We start from the raw sequence: 12,958 nt of genomic DNA, 5'->3' as shown, positions 1-12,958 counted from the left end.
TGAGTAGTATTTGTAACATATCTCCATTTACTTAACACTTCCTTCATTTTGTTATCAGTGTTCTGCAGTTTTCCATATACAGATGCTGCACATGTTTTTTTAAAAACTTTACCTAACTGTTTTTTTTTTCAGTTTTGTTTATTCATTGGTGCTGTTGTATTTGGCATTTAAAAAAATTTTAGTGTTCAATTGTTCATCAATGCCATATAGAAATTCTATTAATATTTGAATGTTGACTTTGTATCTTGAGATAGATCTTGCTAAATTAACTTTTAAGATCCAGGAGTCTCCCTATCCCACCTATTAAAAAAATTCCTTCCAATTTTCCCTGTAGACGATCATTTCATTTGCAAGCAGGAGCAGTGTGTTTCTGTTTCTAAACTTTATGTCTTCATTCCTTTTTCTTGTCTATTGCACTGGCTAAAACAATCAGTACAGAGCTGATAGGAGTGGTGAGAATGGAAAACTTTTGCCTTGAACCTGATCTTAGAGGAAAAACATTCAATCTTTTACCATTGAGTGCGATGTAAGACTTTCATAGGAGCATCCTATAAAGTTAAGCAAGTTTCCCTATATTCCTAGTTTGCTGTTTTTAATCATGAAAGACATTTGAATTTTGTTGAATGCTTTTCCTGTGTTAATTGATATGATCATGTGGTTTTCTTCTTTAACTTGTTAGTATGATGGAGTACATGGATGAAGTTTGAAACAGTGACTCCACCTTACATTCTTGGGATGAACTGTACTTGATAGTTCATAGTCTTACTATATATTCTTAGATTTAACATGCTAATGTTGTGTTAAGGATTTTTGTGTTTATGTTCATTAGGTATATTGGTTTATAATTTTCTTGTACTGTCTTTTTCTGGTTTTGGTGTCAGGGTAAGTATGACCTTGTAGAATGAGTTGGGAAGTATTACTTCCTGTTTTTTGGAAAACACTTATAGAATTGATATTATTTCTTTAAATCTCTGGTAGAATTCACCAGTGAAATAATCAGGGTCTGGAGTATTCATTTTAGGAAGGTTTATAAACTATGAATTAAATTAGTAGACATAAAGTCATTCAAATTATGTATTTCATATTAGGTGAGTTGTGGTGGTTTGTTTTTTGAGAAATTGGTGTAGTTTAAGTTGTCAAATTTATGTATAGAGAGTTATTTTGAATAGTCCCTTATTATCCTTTTGGTGTCTGCAGTCTGTAGGGATATCACTTATTTTGTACCTGATATTGTTCATTTGTTCTGGTTAAAGGTTTATTGATTTTATCATTGTTTGCAAAGAACCAGTTTTGGTTTTGTTGATTGTCTGTATTACTTTTCTGTTTTCCTTTTCATCAGTTGCTGTTCTTATCTTTATTATTTACTTCCTGTTACTTGCTTTGTGTGTATTTTGGCCTTTCTTTCTACTTTAAGGTTGATTTTTAAATTGTTGATTTGAGAAATTTCCTCTTTTCTAATATAAATTTTGAATGCTATAAATATCCTTTTAAAAGTGCTTTGACTGCATCTCATAAATTTTAGCATGTTGAATTTTCATTTTCATTCAGTTCAAAATCTTTTCCAATTTCCCTCTTTGATCCATACATTGTTCAGTTGCCATGTTTTTGGAGATTTTATAGTTATCTTCTTGTTATCGAATTGTAATTTAACCCCATTATGATCAGAGAACATATTTTATATGGTTTCATTAAAAAAATGTGTTCAGGTTTGTTTGACCTACGATGTGGTCTTGGAATATGTTTGAAATATGTTTCATTTGTACTTGATCAGAATGTGTATTCTGTCATTTGGTGAAATTTCTCAAGTGTTAATTAGCTCAGTTAGTTAATAGTATCATTCTGTTCTTCTAAAATCTACTTGTTCTATTAATTACTGAATGAGAGTGTTGACCTTTTCAACTACAAATGGAGACTAAAAAAAAATTCCATCAGTTTTTTTTCTCATGCATTTTGAGGCCCTTTTGTTGGTTAATACATGTTTAGGATTGCTGTCTTCTTGGTCAACTAACCCTTTAATCATGTCTCTCTCTATCCTTGACAATTTTTCCTTGCTCTAAGCTTTCTCTTTTCTGATATTAGTAGCCACTCCTTTGTTTTGAGTAGTATTTGCAAACTACATCTTTTCTATTTCTTACTTCTAATTTAACAATACTATTGATTTGCTTATTGTCACATATAGTTGCATCATTTTTTTTGGTACATTCTGAAATCTCCATTTAAATTGTGTATTTAAAGCATTTACTTTTAATGTAATTATTTACATGTTTGGATTTATACATATTTAAAACAGGTCTAGTGTTTTATTATTTTCTGTTATTTCCTCTGATTTTTGTTCCTACTTTTCAATATTCTTTTATGATATTTACATATTTTAAATATTCCCTTTTAATTTATCTATGGAGTTTTTTACTCTACTTCTATGTGCATGTTTGTGTGTGTATTTTAATGGTTATTCTAGAGATATATATTTACGCATAACTTTTCACAGTCTATTTAGAATGTTTTATCACTTCACATGGTATAGATGTCTTACTACCCTATGGATCTCTTAATGTTGTAATTTTCGTATGCATTATATTGACACAAATTCAGACAGCATGGTACAATGTTAACATTTTTGTTTTCATCCACCATAAATATTTAAAGAACATGGCAGAAAAATTGTCTCATATTGATTCAGATTGTTACCATTTCTGGTGACCTCTTTCACTTCCAAAGTTTCAAATTTCCCTTTGAGATAATTTTCCTTCTTTCTTCAGATCTTCCTTTACCATTTTGTTCAGAGTAAATTTGGTTTGGCAAACTCTTTTAGTTTTTCTTCATATGATAATGTCTTAATTTCTTCTTCATTTCTGAAGGATATTTTCAGTGTATGTAGAACTCTGAGATAGCAGTTCTTTTATTTCAGCATATTAAAAAAATTATGCCTTTCAGGCATCCATGCATTCTCATGAGAAATTTATAGACCTTCAAACTGTTGTTGCTCTCTATGTAATGTATTGTTTTTCTTGGCCTGTCTCCAAGAAATTTTCTTTCGTTTTATTTTTCAGAAGTTTAATGATATGTCTGAGCATAAATTTCATTTAGTTTATCCTGCTTTGAGATTCACTGAGTTTGAATCTGTAAGTTTATGTCCTTTCCCAAATTTAGGAAGTTCTCCAGCCATTATTTATTCAAATTTTTTCCTTTGTTCTTCATTATTTTTCTTCTTTTAGGATTGAAAGTGCATGAAAGTTAGATGCTTGAAGTACAGCAAGTTGGTCAGTTTGTCAATCTCCTAACTGCAGTTTAAAGGATCCATTAAAAATTGTCCTAGTCTTTTGACAAATTAACAAGTTAATTTTGGGCAGAGATACAATTATAATGAAAAAAGCTCAGGGTGATGAGATTCAGAGTGGCTGGGTGACCCCTGAAGACAGAGTCATGGAAGACCTCTCTGAGAGGGGGTATTAGAGATGAGACATGAAAAACATGAGGTGGCTTGTCAGAGAAATAACTGGAGGAAAAGTATTGCAAGAACATGGGAACAGAAACATGAAGGACCCAGGTAGGAAGAAGCTTTGTGCACTTGGAGAATAACAAGGCAGCCAGTTGAAGTAGATGAGTACAGGGAGAGAAGTTACTGATGAGCTACGAGGGGTAGGCAGGGCCAGATCACACTCAGTCTTGCAGACTACAAGAAGTTATATATTTGTAGACATGGAATTATGCCTAAAATATGGTTGAGTGAAAAAAAATATAGGTTCAAAAAGCCTGAGTAGATAGATCCCCTTCATGTAAGGTGTATATTCATTTCCATGTGTGTCTATAGGCACAGAGATCCGTTGGTGTGTATGTTCAGCAAAATGCTGATGTGGTGAATTTAATCATTTTAGCTGTCTTGATATAACAATCAAACAATTCCACTCCAAGGATCACAATTCGATTTCGATAACAACAACCATAATAATTAAGGTCATGACTAGAGCTGACATCTGAACTAAGCGGCCTTCAATTCCAATCACTTTGTCCATTGGGACCATCAGCACAGATATTACACAAGTAGTGAAACACAGGTTCAATATCATAGACCCATTTATTCATGTTCTACTTCTAGTCACAACTGCCATTTCCTTTTCTATTATTAGTTGGAAGGGAAAACTAAAGCATGTTAGCCTGAATTGTTTATATCCTTGTAAAAGCTACTAGGAGCTCATTTCTTCTTGCTAGTCCTGAAGAAAAAGGAAGTAAATGCAAATTGCTATCACAAACAGAGCAGACACTATCCCATAAGCCAATAAATTGCCATGTTGTAATTCATAGTAGAATCGGGAAACAGCGTGATACAGAAAAGCGTAGTTAAAAACTAAATACCCAAAAACTTTGGAGGAGATTTCCTTTGTTTTTGTATTTTCTACTGAATATGAACATTTGTTGTAGAATAATACATGCCTACCATTACTTCTTGGATTTGATCATAATTGATTATTTCCTCTCAGTTATAGTCACTGATTCTATATAAGAAATAATGCTCATAAAGATCTTTTTAATGCTTTAAGCAGATTATTTTCTTTTAAGAAATAAGACATTAAGTCCATTGGAGTTACCTCATTGCTGTCAGTGTTTATTCTGAGTATAGCAATACTTTATGCCAAGGCTCCGGTCTCCAAATACCCTCCAGGGCTCCATCCACTATGTGGGGCAGTCAGTGCTAGGTTCTCAGGGGAAAGGGTCCTAGTTTGGAGGCAAAGGAGCAGGCTATGGAAAAGAATAATAAGTAACTAAGGGTGTGATCAAAAGGAAATTCAGAGGACTCCTCAAGCTCTGATTTTTGACAATGCCAAGTGTCTATGGCTATATATAAACTAGAACTGATCTATGGGATACAGTACATCGGGCATTCTCTGCAAGGGACAAAGACAATGGAAACAACTGGTTATGCCTCCATGAGCAAAGCCCCATATTCCTGAGATCCTTACACAGAGATTTTCTCTTCTTGTGAATTAAACAATTTTTTATTGTTTGTGGTGGTTAAAATTATTCATTCTAAATGCAAGCTATATATTTTACATTCACCAACAAACCTTATCAACTAATCTGGAAATTCTTTGACATAGTCCAAAGATGTGTGGATAAACACACTCAAATATGGTAGAGGTGAAGGGATAAAGGAGTTCAAGCTTCCAGTTATAAAATAAATGAGTCATGGAGATGAGAGTCTAGCACAGGGAATATAGTCAATAATATTGTAATATCTTTGTATGTTTACAGATGGTACCTACACTTATCATGGCAAGCATTTAGCAGTGTATATAATTGTTGAATCACTGTGCTGTATACCTGAAACTAATATTACTTTAAAAATTTTTAATAAAAACTGAGTGAACCTCCTAAAGATAGAATCTGCAATTCAGAAATTCTAATGAGTAATTTCAAATATCATAGTACCTGTAAAGATTCTTGACTAGTGGTCAGAACTGGCTAGGAAAAAGGCATACCCAGCTAACACCTGCAATCTCAGATGGGAAAATTCTGTCCCAGCTTGATGCTGGGGTAGACAGGTAGGTATATTTACAGAAAGTCACTCTGACCAGTTCAGCTCTTCACAAGCATGGGCCTTTGTCTTCTATTAAAGACAAAATGACAAGATGTTTAAAGACATACTGACTCATGGATTTTCATGTTTTCTCTTATTTTTCAGTTTTGCCTCTTCTCCATGCATCACAATCCAGCCTCTACTTGGATCATTCCAGAATAGTCTGGGTACCAGTCTCAACTCAACTTATACTATGGCTGAAACAGAGTCTGGGAGGGAATTACGTGCCAGTGGTTGCCCAGCCAGCTGTAGCAGCTACTGGAACAAGAACTGAGAGTCACATCTGAGCTCATGAAGCCCAGGTAAGCAAAAAGTTCGGTGCAATCCTAGTGGATGAGGAACAAGGTTGGATTTCAATCTGGCCAGAGATAAGAACCAACCCTGACAACAATCTAGTATATTCAGAGGATGGAGATTAGGGAGGGAGGCAAAAGCAGCCAGAAGTTTCAAAGACCACCGTCAAACTTGACTTATTATAACAAGTGCAAGCCTCTAGTCATGGCAGGTGGATGCAGACGGCAGGTTATCTGCAAGCATTGTCAAGAGTAGCCCACATGCTACTCTTATAAGCAGTATATCTACAAATAACCTATACTGAGTTTTCTAGAATCATCCACACTGAGAAAAACACCTGGAGGTCATAATAAAAAAATATGAATTGAATCTTTGACTTTTAGTAGTAAACATCCTGATATGAATGAACTGGAAATGATTAATGCTTTTTGTATTTCCTTGCCAAAAGACAGACATTTGTTTAATTGAATAGAGACAGAAAAGCTTGTTCTCCATATATGGAATGAAACCCAAGCTACTTCAATAAGTAGAAAAAATTAAGTTCTCATCAGATTATCTATGGAAGTAGGCCAATGTTGAAACCATGATAGTCTCCTAGTGATTTTCCACAGAACTTGTTACATGTCAAATACAAAGCTAGTTCAAGTGAATCCTTTGTACCAGAATTCCACAGATACCACAGAAATATGAACATGGGAATAAAATAAATGTGGAGAAGTGAAAAGGAGTAGCATAGAAGAAAACAATGGAAAGATTTTGATGGGAGATGTAGATGCAAGGATTTTCCATTTATTTTTTGGTAGAATACTGAATCCCTGACTCTGGCCATGCTATTAGGAAGGCAGCATGCTTTGTACCTGATCTCTTTGCCCAGGCTGCTTCTTTGGGTGGTCATATTTTATTCTTACATCCATGAGAACTTAATCCAACTAGACCTCTTGCACACAGTCCTTGTTTATTTAGTACAGATTATGTTAAAATCTGTATCAAAAGAATGTGTAATTGAATTAACATGTAGTTTAATATTATTTATCCTTTTTCCACCACTTTCCTTCAGTTATCCCTTTTTTTCTTTTTAGTGTCTTACCATTTATTTTGCACTCTGCAGGTTATATGTGGAAAACTCTATCTTGGTGCTATTAAACAACAAAATTAAACAGAGTACATTTTACAGATCTTACTGGCTTCATTCAACCATTCCTGAATCAGACAGTAACATCCCACGTAGCCAATAGAAAAGAGCTCCTGAGGAGCTATACAAAATGAAAGGTTTTTAAAGGAAGAAGGGAGAGGGAACAAGAAAGTTATACTAACAAGAAGTGGGTTAGTTGTGGCAAGTTCACTCTCTTTAGAGGATGGCAGGAGTCTCTCAGGCAGATCACCTCACCAGTGCTAGCTGGATAATTTCTGATTGACTAGTTTAAGATTCCATTCCTGGGAGAGGCCAAAACTGTAATTAAATCTCAGTTTGGTATCTTGGAATTTAGCATAAGTGACTCCATTTGGGCCACAGTCTTGTCTTCAGTTAGTGCATAATGAAGTTTGTTGATTATCTGTATTCTGTGCACTCTAGTTTATTTGGGTTTTTTTAGATTTTTTTTATCCTACATATTCAATGAAAACCTCAAAAAATGTATAGATCATTTTACATTTACATTTGTCAGTGAAATTCAACAAGTTCATCTTCATAAATTCCTCTTTTTCCTACTTCACATGAGTTTGGAAGCCACAGTAATGTCAATTCTGTCTTACCTTTAAATCTTAGTTGAAAAGGACCACAGATCATTTTTCATGAATGCATTTTTCATATTTAGTGTGTCTCTGTTGTTTCTTGTAAAAATTAAAGCAACACAGAAAAATACAAAAAGGTTGGTGAATATCACTTGAGATTCTAGCACCCAGAGATTTGCAGCTTTTCTGTATCACGCTGTTTCCCGATTCTACTATGAATTACAACATGGCAATTTATTGGCTTTATGGGATAGTGTCTGCTCTGTTTGTAATAGCAATTTGGATTTACTTCCTTTTTCTTCAGGACTAGCAAGAAGAAATGAGCTCCTAGTAGCTTTTACCAAGGATATAAACAATTCAGGCTAACATGCTTTAGTTTTCCCTTCCAACTAATAATAGAAAAGGAAATGGCAGTTGTGACTAGAAGTAGAACATGAATAAATGGGTCTATGATACTGAACCTGTGTTTCACTACTTGTGTAATATCTGTGCTGAAGGTCCCAATGGACAAAGTGATTGGAATTGAAGGCCGCTTAGTTCAGATGTCAGCTCTAGTCATGACCTTAATTATTATGGTTGTTGTTATCGAAATCGAATTGTGATCCTTGGAGTGGAATTGTTTGATTGTTATATCAAGACAGCTAAAATGATTAAATTCACCACATCAAGCAGTATAAACTTACTAAATCCTTTTGGAGTAGAAAGCCATGAGCTTTGAGATAGCTATGGAAGGTTCACTTTACTCTATTTGAGGAAAGAAAAGAAAAGAAAAAGTAATTTATCTACTCACTGATTTCTTTCCAGGTTTTACAGAATGTCGAAACCACATCTTAGTAAGTTTCCTAGGGATTATAGGAAGCCTGCTTCTTTGCCACAGTGTTGAGTGTTCATTGCCTAAAAGCAACAAGGAGGACATCTCCTTCTCTAATCAGTTTCCTTGTTCCTGGATTTGCTGTTTTTAGAGCAGGAAGGAAGTTGCCGCTCAGAATCTACAGTCTGAAGGACTGCTGGAAAAATGGGTCTCTCTTGTTTCTTTGAATGAATGGGAGATATTCCTTGCCTTGCTGGAACACAGTTTTAGTTGCCTCTGTACTTATTCATACCAGAGGAAAAAATGGCTCACTTGTATCTTCTAGAATGTTCATATCTGTGTGTATGTACCTGGGTGTATTTTCAGATCATCATCAATATATTTTGGAAATACTAGTTCTACAAGATGATTTTTGATATTATACTGGTCTTACGACATTTCTCTTCTTGAACATTCATAATACTTATTACCATATTTAAGAGTCTAGGAAGTCCTGAAGTAAAGAGATACTTGAACTTTGACCCAGATTTCTCTAACTTCTTTAACCATGAAGTCCTTTTTTTCAGGTAAACATTAAAAATATCTCAGTTCTGTAAATATATTTAGGAAATGGTGAATTAGTTGATTTTTTCTGAAGGATTTGGATGTCTACAATAGCCTAATGTACAGGGGAATGTGAAAATGTAGGCTGCTGCCAGTTTCAAGGTTTTTGTTAGCTTCTTCAAACTTAGCTTAGTTAATTCTACTTTTTAAAGCCTTGATCTGCTGAAGCATTATTAAGCTACCAAACTCTGTAAAATTCTTTCTATGCAAGTAGCAGATGATAAAAGGCCCTACTAAGGTTTTTAAAATATGTAACTGCAATATTCCTTTTTCTGAAGTTGCCAAACCAGTTTCATTAAGCAAATTAATAAACTTACTTCCACTCTCTTACCATTTGATACTTGGTGAAGTTGGGACCAAAAATGTACAGTTTTTATATAATAGAAAGTAAAAATAAATAGGAAAAAAAGGAAATAAAATAAACGTCCCTCAAGTTTCTGAGGATTCCAGTCCTTGGTTATATTTGCAAAAGGCAACAAGCAACATTTAACATGAAAAATCTTTTGCTGCTATAGATCACTCAATGAAAAGAAATTTGGGACTATTTTGATTAAAGCTAAGGAGAAAAATTCTGAATTTCTCTGATCTTTTGCCTCCACAAAAGGTGGAGGGTTGTTAATTAACTTATGTAAAAGACACTGTATTTGATAAGTGGTTCACTGCTAAATTTAAATTAGGGCCAGATATGCTGGCAAATTAAGTGCTTACCTAGATTATTACTAGGATATCCTGCCAGGAAATTTATTAACCTGTAGACTACTTCTGATCCTCCTTTACCTCCTTCTCCTCCTTCCTTTTTTCAGTATAGCTGATTTTTTGAAAAACATGACTGTGAGTTCAAGGAACAACAAACACACACCAAAGAAATTGTCTACTGAAATAAGTCTGAAGTCTTGATCAAGGACACAATGTCAATAACTTTAATGTGTTTGAGGTTAAAACTATAGATATCTTTTTTAGGTTATGCTGCACATATATAGGTTTCTGAGTTACTTACCAGAGATATAACACAGCAGTGACCTGGGGTAGCCTGGATTAAATCAAATGGCACAGACTGGTGATCTAGATAATAAAATTCCCTTTCTCCCCTTTTTTGTCATTTCAGGCAAACATCTTGTTTGGAGATCAGCTACATGGGGATAACTATTGCCTTTAAAGACTATTTTCTTTTAGAACTTTTAGTGTAGAAATGTTTTAACACACAAAAATACAGAGACTAGTATAATGAGCTTCTATATACTAATCAATCAATTAAATAATTATCAACATTTTCCCAATCTTGTTATTGTTCTCCATTCCTCTTTTCTCATGAGTATTTCAGAGCAAATCCCAGAAATCATGTCATTTTGCAGCATGCATCTCTGACTGAAAAGGCTTTTATATTTCATAACAAACATGCCATTACTCAATCAGGCAGAATTGAAAAATAATTCCTTAATATCATCTCATACTGAGTCCATATGAATATCCTTTATTATCTTCCCAGTTTTTATGCTGACCCAGCTCTAGGTCATCTCTAGCCCCTCTAGGACTCTCACTTCTGGGAATGAGTAAATCAATAAAGGGCACAAGTGGACAGTTTCTTTGCTAGTTTTGCAGTCTAAAGCACCAACTTAAATCCATCATTTACAAGTTTCCATAATTCTGAATTCTCTTGTCACTACTTAGGGCAGTTTCAATATCCAAGAAGTGAGAGCAAGGACGAGCTATTTTGGAGATAAGCCAGAGATGAAATTCTAGAATTCATTTTGCTTGGAGACTCTCAAGCCCTTCAGGAGGCACATGAGCAGGAAGTGGACTTAGCTGTTGGTTAAAAAGCAGGATTTCCTCATAGGGAGTAAAGTGTTTTCTTTTCATTAAGATGATATGTGTGTTTACATTATTCAATAATTTATAGTAGCCTTAGTTGTAGTGGGTCACTGGTTCATGCTTTCAACAAACTCTTATTTAGTGCCAATTATGTGTAAGACATAGCGTTGAAAAGGAAAATACAGGAGAGAAAGCAAAAAGTACTGTGCAGAAAGTTGAAGTACAGTGGGAATTCAGAAGAACACTGTTTTTAATTCAGGTTGATGACAGACAAAAGGAGCATTTGATTTGAATCTTAAAAGAATTCTAGAATTTGAACCAGTGGAGAGGAGGAAAGGCCGTTTTGGGTGGAGGAAAGACAGCAAAGGTACAAAGGTAGAAAAAGCAATACACGTTGAACAAATGAGAAGGAGATCGGTCTGAATATGACACTCTTTAGGCCAAATATCATGAGATATCGTGACGAGCCATGCTGCTAGGTGTGGATTACGAAATCCCTCAGTAAGCAGAGATTCCAGTAACTGCTATCAGCCACTGCTGCCAGGAACTACTAATCAGACAGCATGTTTAGAATGTCAAGACAGTGATTGTTAATATGTGACCAACCAAGAAAACTGATGCATGGTAGAGGCATCTGGTTCAGTGTGATATAATAATTAATCCTACTGGATAATATTTTACTTCCAAATGCAACCTAGTGGTTGGGTCAGCAGGCAAATACTCTGTTGCTGTTCACTTGAGAAGAATTTCTTGGCAACTCCGGGAGGCTTGAGAAGTGCAGGCTCCATTAAGGGATGCTTCTCTTGCTGTGGGGCTGGGTCCTCCTTAGATCTTTCATGCAGCAGCCTCATACAATTTTTTGCTTTCTTTCTGAAGGTAAAATGCTAAAACGATGCCATTAACAAAGAAATATCGAAATCTTGCTGCCCTCAACCCAAAACTTAACAATTGCTGTCATTTCTCAGCTAAAGAATGGATTCAAATGGTGGTAGCATTGCTGGTTTGGCTTTGTTTTGCTACATTCAGCACTGAATTAAAATGCCCTGGGTCAGAGAATGGCTTCATATCAGACTAGCCCAATGTCCTAGTCCCCGCCACATGCTTTATGGAGCCTGACAAAAGCCCCTTTTTTATTCCTCAACATGAACTAGAAATGCATTTTCAGCTAACATTTACTGCATGTTTATTATGTACACAGCACTGTCAGGTATATTATAAACATTATCTGATTCAATCTTCATTATAACTCTCTGACAGAGGTTAATAGAATTACTCCATTGCAGAGATGAGGAAGCTGGGGCTTACAGAGGATTAGTACTTTACACCAGGTCATGTAGCTAGTAAGTGGCAGGGCTGGTTTTTGAGCCCTGCTGTTTGTTCTCTTATGGCAGGCCATAGGCTCCTGAGCAGGGATGCAGGGAGAGGAGCCCATTGTTTCCTTCTGCCTCTGTGTCCCTTCAGTTTCTACCATAATAATATTTTTTTTCATTTCTGTATTAATTTATCTTCTCTTATACTCATTGATTTAGCTCTAGGGTGCCTGGTCTTACTTGCTAGGACATTCCATCAAATCCCACCTCTTCTCAGACTCTCCCATCCACATTCTCATGTCTCTCTAGGTTCTGGGCCACTGATTTACCTTAACCATTTTTAAGGATTTTTCTCTGCTGCTACTCCTGAAGTCTGGGGAGTCTGGTGGGCTGCTCTGCAGAGGGCAAGTTCACTGAGGCCTGTGGGAACGTGTGCCATCAGGGCAGGAGCTGCAGGGGGCAGCAAACAAACCCCATTCAATAGACAATTTGAGCGCTTTTAGCCAAGATACAACTGCAGGCACCTTAGAGCAAAGATGGTCAAACATTTTTGCTCACGTACCACTTAAAATACTTGGGACACATTGTACTTCATCATACATTATACATCTGACTGCTCTAATTTTTCATACATTTAAGTAGTTGCAAATGTAATTTCTAGTGTGTTGTACATAATGGCATCTTAAATTGTTTTAGTCATAACAGTATATTTTAAGCTGATATTAACTTAGCTTTGAATGCATACAAAAGCTTCATATTTTTACACTCCCCTCCCCACATGTTATGTTTTTGCTGTCATAATTTACATCTTTTATATTGTATATC

General features: G+C 35.3%; 1 long non-coding RNA gene across 4 annotated transcripts in view; it reads left to right on the top strand.

Annotated features, from left to right (window-relative positions):
• The window catches only part of LOC140848403 (uncharacterized), a 186,181-nt gene extending 175,698 nt beyond the window's left edge, over positions 1-10,483 (top strand). For 3 of the 4 annotated variants that reach the window (XR_012129224.1, XR_012129221.1, XR_012129223.1), the window contains exons 4-5: positions 5,681-5,877; positions 10,120-10,483. This is a non-coding gene — a long non-coding RNA (uncharacterized lncRNA). The remainder of the gene's footprint in view (positions 1-5,680; positions 5,878-10,119) is intronic. The other variant, XR_012129222.1, reaches the window with a different exon arrangement.
• The last annotated feature ends 2,475 nt before the right edge of the window (positions 10,484-12,958 follow it).

The sequence above is a fragment of the Manis javanica genome, chromosome 3 (assembly GCF_040802235.1).
Source record: "Manis javanica isolate MJ-LG chromosome 3, MJ_LKY, whole genome shotgun sequence".
Lineage (NCBI taxonomy): Eukaryota > Metazoa > Chordata > Mammalia > Pholidota > Manidae > Manis > Manis javanica.
Note: the sequence above shows the minus strand (reverse complement) of the source record. Positions and strands in the feature narration are given on the sequence as shown.